This window comes from Phacochoerus africanus, chromosome 10, assembly GCF_016906955.1.
Source record: "Phacochoerus africanus isolate WHEZ1 chromosome 10, ROS_Pafr_v1, whole genome shotgun sequence".
NCBI lineage: Eukaryota > Metazoa > Chordata > Mammalia > Artiodactyla > Suidae > Phacochoerus > Phacochoerus africanus.
In genome coordinates this window covers 33,655,666-33,680,153 of record NC_062553.1, presented here as the reverse complement: position 1 = coordinate 33,680,153, position 24,488 = coordinate 33,655,666, and the positions used below count along the sequence as shown (strand labels likewise).

The 24,488-nt window shown below is 38.3% G+C and overlaps 1 protein-coding gene across 1 annotated transcript in view; it reads right to left on the bottom strand.

Moving 5' to 3' along the window:
- Positions 1–24,488, bottom strand: part of GRXCR1 (glutaredoxin and cysteine rich domain containing 1) — a 317,107-nt gene that overhangs the window by 209,399 nt on the left and 83,220 nt on the right. The window contains exon 3 of the transcript XR_007137502.1: positions 3,438–3,592. The gene's annotated coding sequence lies outside the window, so the exon portion shown is untranslated. The remainder of the gene's footprint in view (positions 1–3,437; positions 3,593–24,488) is intronic.

Below are 24,488 nucleotides of genomic sequence, written 5' to 3'. Positions count from 1 at the left end.
CAGCCAACCACTGCAGTCCTTGCCACAGAGCATGCAATCAATAAATATCGAACAAAGCTCAACTCAACTAAAATAACTTCTGGGAACAGAACTTTGAGCTTATGCAATCATAATTACCCCCAGAATGAACCCCATAGGTAAATAAGATAGCCAACTTTTGACATGAGAAACTTGAAGAGCATAGAGCGGACTACGTCAAACTTCAGTTTAAGTGCCTCCTTATACTGCAATTAAATATCGCTAAATGTCAATCAGTACACTGAGCATGGAGCACAGTAATAATCATTAATGCATTCCTTGATTATACAGTACTATAATGCATGGCTTTAGCAACGTGGTTTTTAAACTTTGCTTTTTGAGTGGGGTGGGATCATTTCATGTTTATTTTTTGGTGCATATTTTAATTTTTTAAAACTTTTTATTATTCTTTTTTTCTGCTTTTCAGGGCCAAGAGTGTGGCATATGGAAATTCCCAGGCTAGGGGTCCAATTAGCAACACCAGATCCTTAACCCACTGAGGGAGGCCAGGGATCAAACTCATATCCTCGTGGATACTAGGCTGGTTTCTAACCCACTAAGCCACAGTGGGTACTCCTTTGGTGCATAAGTTTAAGCTGTGATTTTTTTTTTTTCTCTAAGAAAAGCATGGGCAGAAAAATGGATAAATGAAACACAAACCTGAATGAGCTAGGCGAGGATGGATGGAGTGATGAGGGAAAGTGAGACACCTTATGACACCTCCTCCCTCCCTGAAGTTCATGGGACAATCATCTGTCGGCACCACTCTGGGTCCTTGGGTGGAGCACAAAGAACTAAGTTTGATGAGCAGTGCCTCTCTTCCTTCATCCCTCCTCCCTGCATAATGACTCAATTTTTTTTTTGTCTTTTTGCCATTTTTTGGGCCACTGCTGTGGCACATGGAGGTTCCCAGGCTAGGGGTCTAATCAGAGCCATATCCACTGGCCTATGCCAGAGCCACAGCGACGTGGGATCCAAGCCGCGTCTGCAACCTACACCACAGCTCAAGGCAACGCCAGATCCTCAACCCAATGAGCAAGGCCAGGGATCAAACCCACAACCTCATGGTTCCTAGTCAGATTCGTTAACCACTGAGCCACGACAGAAACTCCATAATAACTCATTTTAATTCTCTTTTTCTTTTCTTTTTATTTTCTGAGTTGGGCAAGTAATTATGAAACTACCAACTTCATCTGTATTTAGAAGGATCAAATTTCCATCACTTCTAGGATTCTGAGATGACTGAAGAATGTTGAAGAGATGGCAAGACAAAACTGGGTAGACGGCATTCTATCAGTGACATACAATTACCTGCCTCACATGCTTTATTAGGCTTTATTATCTTTATTACTACTTAACATGTATTGCATGAAAAGTGCTACTGAGCAGAGCACCATTGCTCAGCTTTTCATGTGCATAGCAAGCACCTGGGATCTTGTTAAGATGAAGGTTCTGACTCAGTCAGGACCAAGATTAAATATTCTAAAAAGTTCCCAGGTGATGCTGATGCTGCTGGCCCACAGGTGGGAGAGGCACTAAAAGATGCCAGAAAAAAAAAAAAAAAAAAAGGATGAGAAATAGTCTCTAAATGTCATGGAATTCAGTCTCACAGGGGTACAGACCTTAACTCTAAGAACTCAGAGAGGAGGCAGCAGAGGGTGGGTGTGGAACCTCAAGGCTTCTCCAAGGAGATAAAACTCCAAAAGCCTCCAGCCTTGCCAGACTCTTATCATCCCACCTGTTTCACTGTAATTGTTACAAAGTTCCTAAGGACCTCCTCACCCCAGCAATTTGGCCTATTCCTTCCTGCCCCCCACTAGAAAAGGTCTGTGGACAACTCCTTACCACACCCCTCGAGGGGCAACATATGCCCCCAACCAATCAGCAAGTGTATCCAAAGACCCCATTCTTCCCCAACCAATCAGCAGTTCAACAGGTGTAAGGCAAGACCACACCTCACACTCCTTTGTCTTTGGGCTGTATTTATTTATTTATTTATTTTGTCTTTTTGTTATTTCTTTGGGCCGCTCCCTCGGCATATGGAGGTTCCCAGGCTAGGGGTCGAATCGAAGCTGTAGCCACCAGCCTATGCCAGAGCCACAGCAACGCAGGATCCGATCCGCGTCTGCAACCTACACCACAGCTCACAGCAATGCCGGATCGTTGATCCGCTGAGCAAGGGCAGGGACCGAACCCGCAACCTCATGGTTCCTAGTCAGATTCGTTAACCACTGCGCCACGACGGGAACTCCTGTCTCTGGGCTATAAAAACAGACATGATGGTGCACCCAGAGTCAAGTGTCCCTGATTATAAGGAAGTCGGCCCACTGGGTCAACAGTGTCTCAATAAACTTGTCTTTTCTACACCTTGCTTTAAATCCGGAAAATTCTTTTTCCACCCACGTGGGGAGATCACAACTGTGAGGACTGAGAGGATGCTGAATACAAGGCAGCCCTGAGATCTAAGCAGAAAAGGGGCACATGGGCTGTTCTCAGAACTCAGATCAAGTGCTTTGAGAAAGTCGCATAAAAGAAATCAGGAGGACTCACAAGAAATCAGTCTACGGGTCACAAAAAAGTAAATATGTTTTCTATTTTCTGGTCCCTCTCATGCTCATTTTCTTAGCATAGGGGGAGGATGCTGGCTTTGTTTACTACCAACTACTTCTGCTTTCTTGTAGCAGAGAGAGCAGGAAAGATGGACCCCACGCGTTCCCGTCGTGGCCCAGAGGTTAACGAACCCGACTAAGATCCATGAGGACACTGGTTTGATCCCTGGCCTCACTCAGTGGGTAAAGGATCCGGCGTTGACCTGAGCTGTGGTGTAGGTCGCAGACACGACTGGGATCCCACGTTGCTGTGGTTCTGGGGTAGGCCGGCAGCTGCAGCTCCGACTGGATCCCTAGCCTGGGAACCTCCGTATGCTGTGGGTTCGACACTAAAAAGACCAAAAAAATTAAAAAATAAAAAAGATGGACCCCAGAGAATGCCAGCATCCTTGAGGTTTCTAAAAACCAACTCCTAGACTAAGTAAGCATTCATCCTATCTGAGGGGTCAGCTTGCAGAGACAAAAACTGCATTTGTTATCAAACAGCTTGGCCCATTCTTGGTGTGGGTGTCCAGATGTCAAGCTGAAAGGGAAGACAAATGCAGATCTGCCCCCTGCACTCAGCCGAGAACTGCTTTGGAAAATTCCATGCTGTATGACAGGTTGCTTTCTATACTCCCCACATTTTCACAGGTTAACAGTATCAAAGCCATCCTTTCAAAACACAGTTTTACAAACTCGAGTATCTCTACAATGAGATCACAAGATCACAGGGCTGAACTGCAACACAGATCCCGTTCTGCGAGTGTGCCATCCGGCTTTCACTCTCAGACATCGCCTTCTAGGAAACAGACACAATACCCGACTCACCTGCAGGCAAGCGGTGAACACACAGTCCTCCTGCTGAAGGAGTCTGCTGAATTTTGCCGAGCTCTATTTCTCAGGAAGGACATTCTGTCTCAGCATTTTTCTCTCATCTTTTTTTCCCAAACTGATAATACTGCAAGGACCGGCTGCTGTGCTCTCTAGAAAGAAACACACGGGATTTGGAAGAACATCAGGCTTTAAGCTTTAGGCAATGCTCCTAAGCCTAGGTTTCTCATCCATCAAACAATGATAATAAAATCTATTACAATTACCTAACAACAGAGTGTGAGAATTTCAAGAAACAAAGGTATGTGAAAGAACCGCAGAAACTACAAAATAATAAAGGTAATGGCTTATAATATTTATTGAGTGGATACTATGTACCTGGAATTTTCCATAGTGAAATAAGAGTTTTAACTAAGGAACAACCCCCCTTGGCTAAAAAGGTAGCTACAAGCCTTTCCAGCTATACCACCCTTCTTGTAATAATGTAGCAACTGTGTGCCCTATGTCCAAGCCAGAAGCCCTGCTACTCATGTACCCAGCATTGCTTATCAGTTCCACTTCTGTAACCTTGCTTGCTCAGTTTCTTAGGGAAGAACACTGTCTGCCTGGGGAAGGGGGGAGGTCTGAGATGTTTACATGGGAAAATCAAGACCTCATAATGCATAAAAGTTGCTGAGAACAAAGACCTGGTGCTCACTCTTGAGAATGACTCTTCTGAGCCCACGCCAGTGCTGAATAAACCTTGCTTTTTCCACATCTCTGAGTGCTGTTTGTCTCCTGCTGCTGCCACAGTTTTTGTGGTTTCCGCAGCAATAGATTACCTCATTTAATCCTCACAGTAATTCAAAAGGTAAGAATCATTGCCATGATTTTACAGATTAAAAAACAAACAAAAAAACTGAGTTTAGAGAGGTTAAGTAACTTGTCAATGCCACATTGTTAATAAGTAGCCAATGCACTTTTGTTATCTCTTGGCCTCCAGCATCCATTGTCTCCTGTGCACAGGACTCCAATTTCCTTTGGGGAATCAGATCTCATTAACAATTGTCTTAAAAGGTAGTAAAATAGTTCCTTACTGTTATAAAAGTTGAACGACCAGATCTTTCTTTCTAGACTGGAATTAGAATGAGACTAGAGACTGGAACTGGAAGGGGGACCGAAGTTAGCCAAACACTTTTTTCTGGGACTTCTACCCTTGAAGAATTGGTGCAAGGCTTTAAAAAATGGTGAGGTCCCCATTCGTTTAGAAGCAGCATTCTGCTCTGTCAGTATCGATCCTGAGAAATTTCTCTTGGTTCTTGCTTCTTTGCCACCCCCCATAATACTGGTTTCTTCCTATTTCAAGATGTGGTTCTCCAGTCTTTCAGTCTGCCAATAAATTTCCATTTGTGTCTTTTTTTTTTTTTTTTTTTTTTGCTTTTGCTTAGGCTGGCAAAGATTTGTTTCTTTGCAATCAAAAAAAAAAAAAAAAAAAAGCTAACTGATATACCAAGCCAGGATCTCAACCCAGGGCAGCCCAGAAATCCAAAGCCCACACACTAACTAAACCAATGAATTACACTGTGTCTTTTAGGTCACTTTAAGTATTAAAATGTACAGTGCTTGTCTTCTCCAACCTGCAGCTGTATTAATCTATGAAACACTTTTAGTTTATATAGCAATTTATGCCTTCTAAAACAGATGTGAAAATTATTTCTTAAGTGATAATTCAGAAATTCTCTTAAGTGCCATGGATTTAAGGTGAATCCCTGGGTCATTTGGGAAATTAAATTGTAGAGCGGATAGGAACCTCTGAGATCATTTTCACCTCACTTTGTATTGGAGACAAGTCTCACCAAAAACAGATTAAACATGGGCTACAAAGACAAAATTTATCTCTCTCAGCTTTATCTGTTTCAAATTTAAGAAATATCCAGGCTCTGCTAAGTATGCAAGCATATTATGCCAGTGGCCCTGATAGGGATGGAGCAGGCACAGGTAGCTGTAGAAGCCCCAGGAAGGGACCACAGATAGAGAGGGAAACCTAGGGGACGCTGGGAGATCACTGTAAGTTAATTGTTGAAGAAAGCTATCAAAACAAGGTGGGCTTGCTTGACTAGTGGAGGAGAGAGATAGGCCTCAGATCACTGGGTGGGGAGTGAGCTAAGGCCTGCATTCAGATTCAGACCAATGGCAGGAGTTTGAAGACGACCCTTCTGCTGATTTGAATACACACCTTACTAGATACTAAGGAGGAGCTACTGCTCAAAGAAAGAGGAAGGGGCTGTCTTTTCTGACCCCCATTCCCCTTGGATAATAAAACTGTAGCTCACCAGATCCTGGGGGCAGAGCCTCCTTGCCTGCCTGCTTGCATCTCTCCCAAGCATCCTACCTTAGTAAACCTATTTCTTGCCTATCACTTGGTCTCTTGCTGAATTCCTTCTGCACGGAGACATGAAAAACATGAACCTCAATGAGTCCAGACACTGGGTGAATAATTCTAATTTAAAACCATGGGTTTAAGTCCCAATCTAGGTCTAGGTTAGGTTTGAGTCCCAGCACATGGGTTCAAATCCCAGTCTGGGTTTAGGCTGGGTTCGAGTCCTGGCACATGGGTTCAAGACCCATTCTGGGTTCTGGCTGGGTTCAGATCATTAGTCCTGTCAGTTTCAGCCCGTGAAGCAGTCTAAACACTCATTACAGACATCAAACAACAGGAGGGTTTTTTTTTTTTTTTTTTTTGATCACTTTGAAGGGACGATGTTAAGCATGCACTGAGTTCAAATTAATACCTCACTCACTGTGAAGTTCTGAGCTAGAGGACCATCTTACATATAAAACAAAATGGGTGCTTCTAACAATGCTGCAAACCCAGTCCTGCTGAATGTGCCCAAGTGGAAACCAGAACACTGAATTCCATTAAACAGAAGATGCTATCAGAAAGTAGGCTTTAGAAGTTCCCATAGTGGCTCAGTGGTGAACGAATCTGATTAGGAACCACGAGGTTTTGGGTTCAATCCCTGGCCTTGCTCAGTGGGTTAAGGATCCAACATTGCCGTTAGCTGTGATGTAGGTTGCAGACACAGCTCAGCTCAGATCCAGCGTTGCTGTGGCCCTGGTGTAGGCCGGCGGCTACAGCTCCGATTGGAACCCCTAGCCTGGAAACCTCCATATGCCGCAGGTGCGGCCCTAAAAGGCAAATAAGAAGAAGAAGAAGATAATGAATTCTGTCCAATTAGAAGTTTTGGAAAACCATATCCTAAAAAAATTAGAAGAATGAAAAATACGAGTTAGAATCTCTTCAGTAATCTCCAATGGAATTTGTGATAGATCTGTAACGCCAATGGAGAAATTTCCATTCACTTCTTTAAAGATCTTGAGAGAGAAGGTTAGAAATCGTGGGGTAATGGAAAAGGAGACGTCAATGAAGACACTGCAAAAAGGAGTATCTGTAATGGCATGGCCCAAAAATGTCACCTTTATCCTAAGAGTCGCTGCTTTTAATATTTTCATTTGCAATTCACTCCAAAAGTTGGTCTAATACATTTACTGCATGAACGAATCTTCATTAAAATGGCCTTTCTGCAGAATAAATGTCTCTTCAGTTTGCAAAGACTATATTTTATTCTTAAGCAAGTAGTTCGGGTTCCATATTTGTAGGACCATTAAATAGAATTGAAGAGGTAAATTTTTCTTTTTACATTTTTTTTGTTGTAATCTTACTATTTCAAAACTTTTGTGGTTGCCAAAGGGAAAAAAATAAGAAACAAAATCAGTGTTTGTATTTAAACTTGGAAAATATGATGAGAAGGTATGGTATGTGAGGATCTGTTCCTGTGCTTTTGTTTGTTTTGCCTACTTTCTCGGATGTAAGCTTATGATAACACATTTACAGATAGCTCCTTCTCCTCCTATTACAGAGATTAACAATCCTTTTCTCTCAATAAACATAGACGCTATAATTTATTGAGCAGTTATTATGTGCCCAGTACCCAGTCTAAGTTCTTTAGAATCATACAAGAATTCTATGATGAAAGTCAGGTTAAAACTGTGAAAAACTTTACATTATTCATTCAAGAAGCATTTATTGAGCTACTACTATAAAACATTATTCTGGGCTTCTAAGATATGAGTAAACAAAAACCACACATAAACCACCCATAAAAATAACAAAAATAGAGAGAAATTAAAGCATCTATAGATGAAAGAATATCTTATATAAAGTATGATAATCTGATTGAAAACAAATCAGCAGTTACAATGGAAGTCAGAAAATGCTGCAAAAATATTTTTAAAAAATACTTTCAAAAATTAATCTAGAATTGTATGTCCAACAAAAATTATCATCTGAGAATGAGGGCAAAACATGTAGATCATTAGATGAAAACTAACTTTTCCATTACGAGAGTCTAAATAAGCACACTTAAAATATACTTCTGGAAGAGAAAAAATTATCCCTGAAAAGAGGTCAGAAAAGCATACAAGAAGGGTGAAGAGGCGTTCCCGTCGTGGCTCAGTGGTTAGTGAATCCGACTTGGAACCATGAGGTTGCGGGTTCAATCCCTGGCCTTGCTCAGTGGGTTAAGGATCCAGCGTCACCGTGAGCTGTGGTATAGGTCGCAGACTCAGGCTCGGATCCCAAGTTGCTGTGGCTGTGGTGTAGGCTGCTGGCTACAGCTCTGATTAGACCTCTAGCCTGGGAACCTCCATATGCTGCAGGACTGGCCCTAGAAAAGGCAAAAAAAAAAAAAAAGGTGAACAAATAGATTCCACAAAATACTAACAACAATGGGGATGCCACCTTATTGTTTGTGTATGGATACGATTATATGCACCCTAAAAACAATACATATAAACGTCAACATTGTGTACATTACTGCCGGAGGCCAGCTCTGGCGGCCAGGGAGTTTACATCCCAATGGGAGACGGACAGCGTCGGCAAAAGAACGGAGACAGCTGCTTTGGCCCTTCTTTCAGGGCGCTGGACTGCTCAAATTTTATTGGCATAAGTGGTTAATTATATAGTTTTACACTACAGATTACATCACAGTGTTAAAAGTACATTGGTTAACTATTAGGCTTTGTTTTTTCATCACATGGTACAGTAGCAATACGTCATGTTTTAAAATCTTTAGTCTAACTAAATTTAGTGAGTACAACTCAAGGACAAACAGACACAGCATATCATGTGGGAAAGAGGAGATCCAGCACAAACCATCTCATGGCCAGCCAGTTCCCACAAGCTGAAGAAGTTACAAACACAAAAAATCCTGTCTTCAGACTAGTGTCTATCTTCAAAGCATCCTTGGCAGGGAGACAGTGTGAGAACACACAAATCAACTTAGCTAGCTATCGCTAAAAGTTTCTAAACTCAAGGACAAAACTCACAGCTGGGTTTCTTTTGATCAAGAATAATATATGTCTAACTTCTATAGACCTCATTAAAACCCTAACTCTAAAGTTTACTGTATAACTGGTTAGAAGATAAACACTATGTTTTTAATTAAGTTGGATTTAAATAGGGGAAAGTCCCTTCGAATGAAATTCTTATTATATTATTGTAATTTTGTTAAATCACAAAACACCACAGGAAAATAAGAATGGAAAATAAGAATAATAAGTAAATAATCAGGACAGACTGAGGAAACCTGAATAACAAATAAAACAACAGGAAAGACTAGGTCACCCGAGAAACAATCCATGTTCTCTGGCACAAACATGGAAATTGTTTTCCCAGGTAAAGCCCCAATTCTTCCCCATCAACATCAACATGAGAGCAGTGTAACCTTAGGCCTGCCCTTGGCTTGTACCATGCAGGCAGGCTTTCATCCTGACCAGAGGCCCACCTTCGACATGCACCGTTCAGGCAGGCTTTTTATCCTGACCAGAAGCCCACCTTCAGCATGTACTGCTCAGGTGAGCTCCCTTCCTTGGTTAGGAACCTGCCTTCAGGTGTTTTCTGCCATCAGGCAAGGTCCTTTTTTTGAGTCCTAGCATCGCCTTGGCTCCTCGCATATTACTACTATGTTATATATTATTATATATTATGTACCTATTATTAGAGGAAATTTCCTCTAAAAACTAATCTGATAATAGAACCCTTTATATGAAAATAAAGTCCCATTCGATTTTAAGCATAATTATGAATAATGGCTTCTTCTAGGCTCTGCTGTTTTAATCAATTGCAACGTTTATTACCTTTTTTATGCTCAGATTGTCACGGTTTAGCCAACGGGAGCTCTTTTTAAGTTGGCTTCTGAGTCCTGTCAACACTGTATCAGAACATTTCAAAGTGTGCTTGCTTGCTGGCAACAAAAATTTCTAGCCTAATCTTGAAATAACTCTTCCCCAAGGCACAGAATTAGCTCCTTCTAAAAGCATTGATATTTTTAGTTGAGTTTTACCATTTTTCTATGATATTCCTAGTTGAAATTTTAACTCCTCACAAAATTATAATAAACCTCTTTTATAATATGATAAATACTTTTTGCTATTTTTATTAATATTTACACGATCAACAGATTTTTTAAAAAATCTGATGACAAAAATTTTCTAAAAGTGCTAATATTTTGAGTGATTTGTAATATTTGTATTCTGCTCTGATTTTATGCATCCAAATCCCATTTCAGCCCAATGTTTCTAATTATTTGCAGGAAGTTTCGTAATTTTTCTAATTTTTATAGCACTGTATTTCTAAAGCTATCATTGTCTTAACTTTTGTAATTACTTTTCATTTAATTAGGAGAGAAAAATTTTAAATTAACTACTTGACAAAAGCTAAGAAATACACTTTATCCATCTATACACAGATACAAAAAAATAAGAAAAACCTTGGTAGTTTATTTTTTTAATTCAAATAAGAAAAGCCTTATATCTATAAACAGTAAGGCAAATTAAAACTGGAAAACACCTTTCAGTTTTTTCTTGGAGAGAAAGTGAGATTCTGACACATGCAGAAAGACATAATTCATCATGGAAGTTCAACTCTAAGCCCTCACAGAAAAAGCATCTTCGGATCTCTTCGATGATACTTATATGGGTAAATGGTTGCTCTGGAGCAAGAGTGATTGAAACTGACAGTTTCAACTTTATGCTGAAATTGGGAAAATGTCCCTTAAGGATAGAGTAGCAATAGTCAATTAAAGATGCCTGATTGTTAGAGAAAATGATACTGATTACCTTGTCTCTAAACCTCAAATTAATTATGCAAGGTAATTCTCTACGGTTTAAGACTGATTCTATTATGTGATTTATTAGAACTATTTTGAACCTCCTGGCCACTTAATATATGGCTTTTCAAAAGTAATTGAGAAGTGTGTTTCTTTTTCTACCTGGAATTTATTGAAAGGTTTTAAGGACAATAACCTGAAATATAGCATCTAGACACATTAATGCTTATAATCAAGGTTTATCTTTGCCAAAAAAAAAACTGCAATTAAAATCCAAGTTTTCGCTTAATCATTCAGTTTTTTTACAGTTTAGAAATCAAAAGCAATTTTGGCTGAATCTGAAATGATAAATAATTTGTCCAAAATTATTGTCTTAAGGTCCTATATTCATTACCATGGAAAAGGAAAGGAAAGAGATTGAATCTATATTAAAAGACAGGCTTTTCCAAGGTTATTTCTATGCTAGTATCATCAGTCAATACATAATTAAATATTGTGAGAGTACAAAATGTGATTTTTATTTCCTGAGACAAGACAGAAATACCAATTAAGTTGTGTTGCATGCGCCAATTCCAATTATCTGATACTGAGTAACTCCAGGACTCTGTTGAGAAGGATTCTGAGGAAAGATCTATGGCTTCATGAAAAAGGGTCAGAGTCCAATATTAGCTGGGAGTGGAAGATTGGATATATGTTTTTGGCCATCCTGACTCCAAAAGAACTAACTGGAAAGAATTCCTTAGGGCATTACCTCCACCCTTTCAAAAGATTAAAGAATATTCTTTTTCACTTTTGAATTAACGTAAAACATCTAACACATTTTGATTTCTATGAATATGTTTGAAACTAAATTTTTATTATATCCAACCACATGCAATGTAATTTAATTTTTCACTGAGAGTCTACCAAAAGCCCATATGCCTGGAACTGAGGCTAAAAAGAGTGAAAAAAAGAGATACTTTTTGTCCTTATTGGGCTCTCAAATTAGCAAGAAGTTAATAATTTTGATAATAATGATCTAAGTGTGCAAAAATCCTCAACAAGATATTAGCAAACCAAATCAAACAACATATAATGTGGATCACACATCATGATCAATTTGGATTCATTCCAGGGTCATAAGGATGATTCAAAATACACAAATAAATCAATGTGACACACCACATGAATAAAAGAAAAGATAAAAACCACATGATCATCTCAATAGATGCAGAAAAAGTATTTGACAAAATCCAACATTCATTCATGATAAAAATCTCATCAGAGTAGGTATAGAGGGAGTATATCTCAACATAATAAAGCCATTTATGACAAACCCACGGTAAACATAATACTCAAAGGTGAAAAAGCTGAAAAACTTCCTCCTAAATTCAGGAACAAACAGATGTCCATTATCAACATGTCTATTTAACATAGTATTAGAAGTCCTAGCTACAGGAATCAGACAAAAGGAAGGAAGGAAGGAAGGAAGGAAGGAAGGAAGGAAGGAAGGAAGGAAGGAAGGAAGAAATAAAGAAAGAAAAGGGCATCCAAATTTCACTATTTGCTGATAACATGCTACTCTAGATAGAGAACCCTAAATTCTCCACACAAAAACTATTAGAATTAATAAATGATTTCAGCAAAGTAGCAGGATACAAGATTAACATATAGAAATCTATTTCACTTCTACACACTAATAAGGAAACATCAGAAAGAGACAGTAAGAAAAACACTGTGTAAAATTGTATCCAAAAAAAAAAAATACCTAGGTAAGTTCCCATCATGGCACAATGGAACACGAATCTGACTATGAACCATGAGATTGTGGGTTCGATCCTTGGCTTTGCTCAGTGGGTTAAGGATCCATCCTTGTTGTGAGCTGTGGTGTGGGTCGCAGACACGGTTTGGATCTAGCATTGCTGTGGCTGTGGTATAGGCCGGTGGCAAGAGCTCCAATTAGACCCCTGGCCTGGGAATCTCCATATGCCATGGGTGTGGTCCTGAAAAGACAAAAAAAGAAAAAAAAAAACAAAACCTAGGAATAAACTTAACCAAGTAGGTGAAAGACCTATATGCTGAAAACAATACAACGTTGATAAAGGAAACTGAAGATGCTTCAAAGAAATCGAAAGATACCCCAAGCTCTTGGATTGGAAGAATTAAAAGTTAAAATGGCCATAATACCCAAAGCAAACTACAGATTTAATGCAATCCCTATCAAATTGCCCATGACAAGTATAGAATGCCCATGACAAGTATCCAAAATTTACATAGAAACACAAAAGACTCTACTGTCAAAGAAATCCTGAGAAAAAAAAGAGAAAAGATGTAATTATAACCCTTCTAGACCTCCAACCATACTAAAAACTTCAATAATAAAAACTGCATAGTCTTGGCAAAAAAAAAACAGACACATAGATCAATGGAATAGGATAGAAAGCCCAGAAATAAAACCATGCACCTAAGGTCAATTAACCTATGACAGAGGTGGTAAAAATATAATGAAGAAAATACAGTCTCTTCAGTAATTGGTGCTGGGAAGGCTAGATATAAAACAATGAAATTAGAACACCCCTAACACTATGTACAAAATGAACTAAAAATGGTTTAAAGACCTAAGGGCAAGACAAGACACCATAAAGTTCCTGGAACACAAACAAAACATTCTTTGACATTAAATCATAGTAAAGTTTCCTTAGATCAGCCACCCAGGGAAAAAGAAATAAAAGTGAAAATAAACAAATGGGACCTAGCCAATCTTACAAGATTTTGAACAGCAAAGGAAACCATCAACAAAACAAAAAGACAACCTATGGAAAGGAAAAAAATATTTGCAAATGATGCAACTGACAAGGGGTTAATATCCCAAATATACATACAACTCAATATCAAAAAAAAAAAAAAAAAACAACCCAATCAAAACATCCGCAGAAAACCTAAATAGACATTTTTCCAAAGAAGACATACACATGGCCAACTGGCACATGAAAACGTGCTGAGCATCACTAATTATTAGAGAAATGAAAATCAAAACTATAATGACACCTCACATCAGTCAGAATGGCTATCATCAAAAAGTATACAAATAATAAACAATGGACAGAATGTGGAGAAAAGAGGACACTTGTACCCTATTGTTGGGAATGTAAATTGGTACAGCCACTATGGAAAATAGTATGGAATTTCCTTTAAAAACTGAAAGTATGATTCAGCAATTCCACTCTTGGGCATATATCTGGAAAAAAAGAAAACCTTAATTTGAAAAGATACATGCAACCCAATGTTCATAGCAGAACAGTTTATAATACCCAAGACATGGAAGCAACATAAGTGCCCATCGACAGATGATTGGATAAGATGTTGTTTATATACACAATGGAATATTACTCAGCCATAAAAAATAATGAAATACAGACCCCAGTAGCAACATGGATGGACCTAGAGAATATTATGCTTAGTGAAATAAGTCAGAGAAACTACTATACATAAAACAGATAAGAAACAGGGATTTACTATATAACAGGGAATTATACCCAATATTTTGTAATAATCTGAAATGGAATATAATCTCCAAAAGAAGGAATCACTATGCTGTATACCTGAAACTAACAAACATTCCAATTCAACTGAACTTCAATAAAAAACAATAATCTGAATGAAAGAATATATCATGTTCAGCAATGTTTTTTGTTTTGGTTTGGGTTTTTTGTCTTTTTAGGGCCAAACCCACAGCAGATGGAAGCCCCAGCCTAGGGGTCAAATTGGAGCTGCAGCTGCCGGCCTACCCCATAGCCACAGCAATGCGGGATCTGAGCCACTTCTGTGACCTACACCACAGCTCACAGCAACACAGGGTCCTTAACCCACTGAGAAAGGCCAGAGGTCAAACCCACATCATCATCATGGCTACTAGTTGGGTTTGTTACCACTGAACCACAACAGAAACTCCTGGTAATGTATTTTTAAACCTTAACCTTCCTTGAATTCCTTGGAAAAGCCCAATTGTCCATGATTTGTTTGTTTGTTTGTTTGTTTGTTTGTTATGGTTTTTTTGTTTGTTTTTTAGGGCTGCACCCACAGCATATGGAAGTTCCCAGGCTAGGGATCCAACTGGAGCTGTAGCCGCTGGTTTATACCATAGCCACAGAAACACCAGATCCAAGCCACATCTGCGACCTACACCACAGCTCAGGGCAAAGCTGGATCCTTAAACTACTGAGCAAGGCCAGGGATGGAACCTGCATTTCCACTGAGACATGATGGGAACTCCCATAATGTAATTTTTCAACACATCGTGAGATTTGTTTTGGTAATATTTTGTGGAATTTTGCACCTATTTTCACAAAGGAGAATAACTTTTAATCACCAACCATTTAAAAAAATTCTTATTTTATATTGGCATCATAATAATTTGGCCTCATTAAATTATTTGTAAGATGTCACTTGTTTTATTTTGTTCTACTTTCTGGAAGGATTATTCAGTTTTGGAATTATTTGTTTCTTAATAATGTGTTATAACTTGCCTTTTAATTGGTCTAAATCTGTTTTATTTCTTCTGTTTTGATATTCATTCTGGCTCTTTTTGTACAGAAAGGAATATTTTCAAATACTGATCCAATTTCATTACAGGTTACAGGTCTGTTAAGATTTTCTGTTTTTATGTATACCTAATTCAGTATTGCTAAGTAATTTTCTGTGTGAAATTGTCCCTTACAAGTAAGATTTCTACATAAGATTGTTCATTATTCATGTATGCGTAATTTTATTCTGTATCTATAGATGTCTTTTTCTCTCCCTTTTCCTTGATAAATGTAACCAGAATGTGTATCAATTGTCACTTGATTACCTTTTTCTTTAAACAACTTAAATCAATTTGGCCAATTATTTTGGCGTCATACAAAAAGGCATAAAATTGCCAATAAATGGCAAGTCTTTTCCTAGTCATCCATTCTTTTTAATATTAAGCTTCTTAGCTATTAAAGTATACTTGTAATTATTCTGTGTTCAGGACCTATGAAAACTAATCATTCTTTTGTTTTTATGCAATAAATTTTCATCTCTTCTTTATGGCCAATAATAGATGTTTCCTTTTTAGAGCCTTTCTTCTTAAATCTTTATTCACAGATCCTACATTTCTCTTTGAATTGCTCCTTTGAATTCTTTCTAAGCTCTCTCCATAGCTGTTAAATTGCAAAACACAGAACTTAATATTAAAGATCTATCTGACCAGTGGCATATAAAATAAAAGAATGATCTTGGGAACCCGAATACTTAATACATTGTCTTTTCGTTTTTTTCTAAGGCCACAGCTACAACATATGAAGTTTCCAGGGCAGGGATTAAATCCAAGCCACAGCTGCCACCTATCCCTCAGCTGTGGCAACCCTAGATCTTTTAATCCACCGCGCAAGGCCAGGGATCAAACCCACATGGGCCTCCACAGTGACCTGAGCTGCTGTAGTCAGGTTCTTAACCCACTGCACCACAGTGGGAACGCCTACATTGTCTTTCTGTAATATTACTTTAGAAACCTTGAATGAGGAGACTCTGCAAAGCAGGTGAGTGGAGCCACGGCTTCCTGCACAGAGGATCTCTTGGCCCAAATGAGCTTCCTCATTTTCTCTTTTCTTATTAAGACCTCAGTTTTCTTGTCTGCTACCACATACTCCTTCCAATCAGAGTTTTCCACAATCCTAAACAACTCAGAGCTGTCTCACAGTTTTTGCAGATTTTCGATGGGTTTGTATTGCAAAAACAAGGAAACTTACTAAGAACTTTAATCATAGGGATTTTATACTTATAATGTCACTGAGTGAGATGATGCAACATCCCTAAGGCCTGGGAAGAAAACTATGCCTTCAGCCCTTTGGCTCCCTCTCTTTATTCTCTCTTTGCTTCTGGTGATTCTGCACCACAGAGGGCATGAGATGAATACAATGGGTTCCTAGGCTTGGCGATTCTGAAAAGGATGACAAACATTAACAATCTCTTAATTACCTACATCTCTCTTTTGGGGAGGGGGTGGGATAAAGGAACACATAGTTCTTTGAACATGGCGGTTTCTGAATTAACATCTATTGAATGAATGAACTCATAACGAACAAGTTAACGATGGCATTGGATCCTTGGAATCACAAGGTCTGAGGTAAATTTCCTCTACATTGTATGAATTATGCACAGACTTTTATGTTTCTTGGTTTTTCCTTCAATGTCATGCAAGTAAATTAAAATGACCTTAGTCATAATTCCCAGGCAGGGGATGAAAGTATGCTCATCTTCTCTTATAAAGACTCAGGAAGGAGTTCCCGTCGTGGCTCAGTGGTTAACGCATCTGACTAGGAACCATGAGGTTGCGGGTTCGATCCCTGGCCTTGCTCAGTGGGTTAAGGATCCGGCGTTGCCGTGGGCTGTGGTGTGGATTGCAGACGCAGCTCCGATCCCGCATTGCTGCGGCTCTGGCGTAGGCCAGTGGCTACAGCTCCGATTAGACCCTGGCCTGGGAACCTCCATATGCCGCGAGTGCAGCCCCAGAAAGGCAAAAAAAGAGACAAAAAAAAAAAAGACTCTGGAAAACACAGGTTTGTAAAGCAAATTATATATTCTTTTTCCATATTCTCTGGACAAATAAAATTCAAATTTAATATCCCTGGTGATATGATATATAATGCATATAAACTAGTACATATATGATCAGTATATATATTGGTATATATAAACTAGATATACATAAATATTTATACTAATGCATATGATGGTTAGTGTATATATAGATATAAACTAGTATATATACTTATATAACCTAATACACATTATGACATATGTAATATGTATTAGCTTAAATATATTAATCTACATATATAGACTAGTATATATGATGATTAATACATATAAACTAGTATATATAAAACTATATATAAATATTTATATATAAACTATTTAGGTGTATATATAGATGTGAACTAGTATATACATATAAGCACATATTAATATATATAGTTATATATATACACTATGTTTTTATCAAATTTCTTATTACATTAGGAATGTTGGAGTTCCCATCATGGTGCAGTGGAAGCGAATCCAACTAGGAGCCATGAGGTTGAGGGTCGATCCCTGGCTCCCTCTCAGTGGATTGAGGATCCAGCATTGCCTGAGCTGTGGTTTAGGTCACAGACACGGCTTGGATCTGGTGTTGCTGTGGCTGTGGTGTTGGCTGGCAGCTACAGCACCAATTAGATCCCTAGCCTGGGAACCTCCATATGCTGCGGGTACGGCCTTAAAAAAAACAAAAAGACAAAAGAAAAAAATGTGTTGCACAAGTTCCCGTTGTGGCTCACTGGATTAAGAACCTGACATTGCATCCGTGAGGATGTGGGTTCAATCTCTGGCCTCACTCAGTGGGCTAAGGATCCATCGTTGCCTCGAGCTGTGGTGTAGATTGCAGATGCAGCTCAGATCACAATACTGACCTAGACAACTCATTATTTTAATTTCCTATTCAGAAAAAAAGGAGCATTTTTATCAGCATTTCTCACCATTTCTTGGGAGCAAAAAAACTACTTTAAAATATAAAACAATCAGGTCTAAGATTTAACCTGATTTATAAACTAATAAATTAATCTGTTGTTCTTTCCTGGATGCTGGCAGAAGAGACAAAACTCCTGAGTCAGAGACAAAGGCTTTTACTACTCATGGCACAGCAAGCAGCTGGAGCATCAGCATATTCACAATGGTTCTTTTTCCCCCAGATCTCATGAGGAGATGGGAAGGGGCCCAGGTGGATGCTACATATGCAGAGCGTTTACATCCCAGCCGAGAAACACTGAGCCTAGGGAATCTACTACTTTTATAGAGAGGAATAAACAAGCATGCTCTTTGTCTGGGGGGGGGGGGTAGAAAAAGATGTTACCGCATCTCTCAAGATTACCAACTGCATAAACAGCCCTGAAAAATGGCCCCAGTAAACAGCAATTAGGGCTTTACAATCTCAGCACACTCAGCAAGACATAAAGGGCAGCAAGTGGCCTACAAATGACTATCTCTCCCAATAAAGCAGAAATAAACCATCAACCAAAACTCGCAAATCTCTACTTATTCTACAGAGAATACTTTTATGCATTTCAATGCTGGGATTCCACCTGGCTTTTACAACCCCACCTACTATGACAGGAACAAAGAGATGGTGAACGAAATTACAAGAAATGAGGCTGCAGGAGAAGGCAAGGGCAGAACATTAAGGGTTTTGTACACCATAAAAACACTGGACTTATCCAAAGAAAACAAGAGTTATTTGAAAGTTCAAAGTGAGTGAGATTCAATTTCCATTTTGAATAAATGGCATGGAAGAGGCAAAAACAGAGGCAGAGGCAGGAGGGCTACTCTGGAGGCAGTTGAATGATTGTAGCCTGACCCAAAAAGTAGACTTTAGGGTGCAGATAAGAATACACTTGAGAAATATTTAAAAGGTAGAATTGTCCCAATTTAGAGTTTACCTGTATACAAGAGGTGAAGGAGAAGAAGCAAAAAAAAAAAAATGGTCGCAGTTTCCACCACATCATGGTTCTAGTTCCGGCACAAGTCGCTAATGTGGGGAGCCTAGAGCATACAGCAAAAAGGAAAGTAAAAGCATTTAGTTCTTTTGAAACTATAGGGAGTCTGCGATATACCAGGAGATACAAGATGTCAAGTAGGAGCTGGACATGGAGATTTGGTGCTTTGGAGATAAAAGCAGGAGTGTGCCATGGAACTAAGTGATAACTGAAGTCATGAAAGAGAATGGGATCATGTGGACATGTATGAAGAACAAGAAGAAAAGAAGGCTCAGGCAAAAACCCTGACGTACCACCACTCAAAAGATACAGAATTACAACCAGAAAGAAGGAAGAAAATCAAGTATGCAGGATATCATGGAAGCTAAAAGAACAGTTCAAGAAAATAGACATAAGAGTCAAAGCTATGACCTTCAAGTGCCTATTAGCTTGAATAAAGAGGTCTTTATCTACACTGATATGAGCAGTTTCACTGAAATCATGGAGAAAGAAATCATGTAATAGAGAAGTAGAAGTGAAATGAAGAAATGACAAATGTGTGTGTGTGTAGGCTACTCTTCCAAGAGATGAAAAGAATACATGGAAACAGAGGAGACTTTATGAATGTGTTTTGTTTGTTTTATAATGATAGGTCAGGTTTGAAAATGCTTAAAATGAACAAAGGAAGGAAGCAATAAATAAGGACATATGGAAGATGTGGGGGGTAAGACGGGAGAAATAGTCAAAAGAGAAGCCAAAGTAGAATTTTCAAAAAGATAAAATCATGACTCTCATGCAAATACAAATTGAACACATATAAAAAAATGTCCTTCAAGGAACTCGCTTGTTTCTCAGTGGGTTAAGAATCTGGTGTTGTCATTTGGGGTTTGGGTCGTTGCTGTGGCTTGGGTTCAGTCCCTGGCCTGGGAACTTCTGCATGCCCTGATTAAAAAAAAAAAAAAAAAAATGTCCTTCAATTCGAGGTAACTGGTAAGATATTAAGACCAGCTCAAAGTGATTTGAATAGCTGATATATTTATAAGTAATTAAATAAATAAATATAAGAATAAGTTCACTCGGTACAAACTGATGAATATCCTGGAAAGCAAAAAACTGAATCCTTTGGAGTTATCATCTTTTTATGGAAGAGGAAATTCAGACGGATCTTATTTACCTCACTATACAGCAAAATACACAAATTAACTGTGCATGTCACTTCAATAAACCTGGGACTTCCAATCCATAATATACTGTGAGCTGAACAAAGTACCTTCCTCTAGATAGATAACCCTTAGGTAAACCTGTAAAACAATGACCCCCTAAGACAATAAAAGGACATACTGTTTACTTTTTGGCCTTATTTCCAAGTTGTGAATAATTTTTCCTGACAGGTATTTGCTAAAGAAGAAGGAAAGGAATTGTATCCTCGAGGTCTTGGCAAGTAGTAGAGACACTCAAAAAAGAAGTGAGTGAAGAGAGTTACGGAACACTCCATTTATGAAATCAGGACCAGGACTAAGAAACCAAAGACAGTGAGGCGGCCCTTGGATCAGCAACAGGGAGCTCCACTGGGTCTGGAGCCAATGGTTACTATCACCCTTTGAGACCTACAGCTGTAGAAGCCAACTTCCCAAGGTAAGTGCTGTGGACCTTAACAGAGGAACACAACCACTGCCAGTCCCTCATAGAATAAAAAGGAAAGAATATCCTAGCTGCATCATTCTCCTGGCTCTCTGGTCTTTAGCGACTTCCATTGGCTAAATCCAACCAATGCCAGGGGACAAAGGAGCCTTTCTGTAGGTCCTATAGATTCACTCTCCTGGAATATAAGTGGGGTAGAAAATGGTGGTAAGTGGACACTGAAGAGCAGATGAAAAAAATCCTGCACAGGGAGAGATCTAGAGCTTAGAGGGAAGAGATGCCTTTCAAACATAGCTAGAGGATAGAAGGGTGATGGGTGTAGTAATAAGGTTGTTTATATGTTGAAGATATTTAAGGGTCTTCTCACTTAAGGAATTGATTTTCTTTATTATATTTAAAGTCCCTATAAGTCATGTGTGAGGGTGGAGTTGATAGCAACAAGGTTGACGGGGCTAGAGTTTTGAGAAAAGAGGACAAGTTTGGAATAACAAACCTGTAGGGAAGTATAGAGGGAACTGACCACATAAATCACAGTAAGACTTTGGGACAGGGAGTTGGAGGGAGGGATAGAAGGGGGAGTCAAGTGTCCAGAGCATGAATTCATAGGAATATATATCTTCAGATTTGTTTGATTTTTCTCCAAAATTCAGCTACAGGCTTATTTCCTTGGTGACAACTATGATCTCTTCAGTACAAGTATAAAGGGAACAATGACTGATTAATTGCTACTATACCAAAAGGATCCTCTTGATAGATTCTAACATTCATGGATGTAGTGTCTCATCACATTCTGATTACAAATTAGCATATTCTTTTATTGCTTCTCAGGAAAGGAAGCAGATGGCCAATGGTTAAGACTAGAATGAATACATTTTGTAGGCTGTGATGGCCAAGATTATTTCAGGCCAATGTGAAGTCAATAAACTTTGTATTACTAACTGTATTATTTGTAATGTTTTTCATAAATTAACCAAATTTGCAAAACATGCTCAGTGTATCAAAATGTTGTCATTAGTTCTAAAAAAGGAAATATGGCACCCAACAATATTGCATGACACAAACTACTGGGAGTAGTCATAAAATATTGACTGGATTATAACATAATGAGCTAACAAAATGAATTTCCTTTATTATGTTACAACTGTAGCTGTTACATCCTTTATAAGGCTTTTATTTTTTTTAACAGAAATCCAGAATGATGTAAAAGGAAAGGCAACAGTTATTTCAAAAGAAAGATGTTGAAATGCAGGGTATATTCAAACAAACTGGATAGCAATGTCGGTTGATTTGTTCTGTGCCAAAGCATAATTACACAGCTCCATGAGGCACAAGTTTTGAGCCTCTGTAACTAGCTGCTTCCACCACTTCCAGATCTCTTTGGCAATTATTGTACACTGCTGTAACATCTGCAATGACAGCATCTTTCAACAGCAAGTAGCTCCTACTTGAATCCTTTCTACTTTCTATATTTAAGTAAGTCTTTTCCTAGATCATTTCAACAAAGAATTTCACTCCAACAACAAAGAAGTTGTTGAAATACCAGGGTAGGCAAAGAATTGTACTCTGAGCTCACTGACACTCTGTCTGAGTCTCAATAAATGACATTTTCACTTTGTACCATTACTTTATGGATTTGTACACACCCTCTCTTCTCTATCAGAATATAAATTCCTTATGCACAAGTTCTCTGTTATTTACCACTATGTACCTTGCAGACGTAGCGCCTATGGGCACCCATAAGTACTGGGTAAATATTTGATGAAGAAAAGTATGGGTGACTAAATGAATACAAAAGAAAATTAAATGGTCTGTTAATTAACAAATAGTTAAAGTGTTCTCAACTATTTATCAACTCAAAGAGGAAGCAGTATATGCTATTGATAATTTACAAGGAATATCAGCTGAAAATGCATCTAGATTTGTATCCTTCAGTGTTTATGTCTAAAACGAAGATTTCTTCAAATGTGGAATCATAAAGCATAAACTCTTAGTTTTGTTTTACAAATGAGGTCATGGAAAGATTAAGTGGTTTACAAAAGCTTTTACATAAATGCTAATAGCAGAATTACCCATAATAGCTAAAAAGAAGGAAAAGCTCAAATATCCATCCACTGCCAAATGGATAAACACTATTTGGCATATCCATAGAATGGAATATTACTTGGCAATGAAAAGGAATGAAGTACTGATACACATTAGAGCATGGATGAAACTCAAAAAACATTAAGCGAAATTATATGAAATGCCCAGAAGAGACAAATATAGAGACAGAAAGTAGTTTAGTGGTTGACAGGTTTGGGAGCAGAGTGAATTACAGAATGATTGTTAATCGGTATTAGGTTTCTTTCAGGGTAAGGAGATTGTCACAACTGTATGATTCTGTGAATATACTATAAAGCTTTGAATTGTATACTTTAAATGGGTAAACGGTACAGGATGTAAATAATATTTTAATAAAGCTACTTTTAAAAAGTAAAGATTAGTTGGCTTGCTCTAAATTACATGAATAATTAGTGAAGTCAGAACTGTGATCAACATTTCCCCAACCAGTATGATTCTTTTTTATTTATTTTGCTGTTGCCTTGTGTGTAAAACAGTTGGTTTTTTTTACTCCCTTATTTTCAGAATATCTTTATTTCTTTTTACCATTTTGGACTTGGCTCTCTTTCTTTCCTCCCATTTTTTCCTCAAGAGCTCTCACACTGTCCTTTCCAGCTGTTCAATGACTTCCATTTTAATGATCAGGACTCAGCTTTATTTCTTATTTGGCTGCACATCAGGGTGACTTCTAATATTATTAATCTATTTCTTCCATTAAAGTCACATTTGGGACCAAGCATATGAAACTGAATGGGCAAGACTTTGGAGAAGAAGATGAGTTTGACAGGATGTGAGCAGCAGGTGGGAAACCACTGAACAAAAGAATGATTCTGTGGCTGGAATCCTATTACATTCATGGAAATGAGAGACCTGCAAGGGTTGTTTAACTTGATACTCTTACCCCGGAGATTGACTTACAGCTGGTGTGTGCGAAATGCCATTTTCCAGATGACTTCCTCTCCTGTTACAAAGTCTGGCCCCTGCAAAGTGCTGGATCTTTTCCATGTTTGGGTGTTTGAGACACTTATCTTGTCTTTCCCCATGTGCTGGCTTTTTCCACTCATCTTTTTTTAATTTTAAGTGTTCTCCTGTAGGAAGATTAATTCTTCTCCATTGAGTTCCATGTCTTTTTGAATATACGTGTAGCCACATGATAATCCCAAACTGATTCCGAGAGAAGCCACAAGGTAAATGGTGGCTCACACTACTAAAGAAAGCCACAAGGTAATACATTTTCTCTCTCTGCAGGACATGACTGGGTAGCTTCCTCAAATTTAAGACACGAAAATGGATTTCTCTTCATCCATTACTTTCGATCTCTAAGAACGTGATTAAACATGATTAGCAGGTGACTTGTTTTCTTTTTTCCCAAATGAAAATGTTCCATATAAATCTTCCACTGGTTTAAGCTGTGAGTTAGATTTTTTCCCACTTTTTAAAACATTCTCTGGTGGCCTCAACTAGATTTTATTCACTTACTGTCATAGTTATTATTCATTTTCTACTAATCCCAAATTATTTGGGGTATTGTGAAACTTTTGTGGGAAAATGTTAGTATTGTTAAGTTCATATCATTCAGCCTAACATATAGCAGTACATATATATAGTAAATTTGTCATAAACTGTGGAATGAAGAGGAGAGAAAGACA